Source organism: Oncorhynchus gorbuscha, linkage group LG03, assembly GCF_021184085.1.
Source record: "Oncorhynchus gorbuscha isolate QuinsamMale2020 ecotype Even-year linkage group LG03, OgorEven_v1.0, whole genome shotgun sequence".
Taxonomy (NCBI): domain Eukaryota; kingdom Metazoa; phylum Chordata; class Actinopteri; order Salmoniformes; family Salmonidae; genus Oncorhynchus; species Oncorhynchus gorbuscha.
In genome coordinates, this window is record NC_060175.1 from 49,689,857 (window position 1) to 49,690,843 (window position 987).

General features: G+C 36.9%; 1 pseudogene; it reads right to left on the reverse strand.

The window, feature by feature from the left end:
- Positions 1 to 308: 308 nt before the first annotated feature.
- On the reverse strand, positions 309 to 364 carry LOC124032471 (annotated as a pseudogene).
- Positions 365 to 987: the final 623 nt, after the last annotated feature.

The following is a 987-nucleotide window of genomic DNA, read 5'->3' on the forward strand; positions in this document are numbered from 1 at the left end:
GTATGACAATATTTGTACTGTTCTATTTACGTTGGTAACCAGTTTATAATAGCAATAAGTCCTCTTGGGGGTTTCTGGTATACGGCCAATATACGATGGCTAAGGGCTGTATCCGCTTTGCGTCGTGCATATGAACAGCCATACTTAGTATATTGTCCATATACCACACCCCTCGTGCCATATTGCTTATGTAATCAATGTAGTTTTTGCGAATTGTAGTATCCTGTAGTATTTACTGTAGTGTTTTTGTAGACATGACTGTAGTATTTATTATAGTTTTTCTGTTTTATTATCTTTGACAAAGAAGTGGAGGCTTTCTCCATGCGGAAACCTACTGGAGAAATACTAAAAGAGCATAGTATTCATAACCTGTAGGTAGGTAGGTAGGTAGGTAGGTAGGTAGGTAGGTAGGTAGGTAGGTAGGTAGGTAGGTAGGTAGGTAGGTAGATAGATAGATAGATAGATAGATAGATAGATAGATAGATAGATAGATAGATAGATAGATAGATAGATAGATAGATAGATAGATAGATAGATAGATAGATAGATATAGCTTCTGCTCTTTTATATAACTTGTATGTTACACAATATGATCTATACTTGGCTTGTAGGTTTTCCACTTATGGGCGACACAATGGGAAGAGGAATGGGCAGGGCATATGCAAATTATACACTGTAGTATTTACTATAGTTAAATGAAGTAGTGCTTTTATGGACTGCAGTGTTTTTGCGGACATTACTGAGGTATTTAATATATTTTAAAATATTTTTCTCAGGTGGTGGAAGGAAGCAGATGGGGAGAGGTCACATTGCTGGCTGGCATTTCAGCTGCACACACAACTGACCCTGTGTCATCTTCCTCTGAGAATACTCCCCCTATTCTAATTCCTTTATAATGTCCTTGTGCAAAAAACACATTTTGTTATTTTGAATTCTACTGGATTCTACTGTCAGCAGAACTATTGCAGTTATTGCATTAACAAGGAC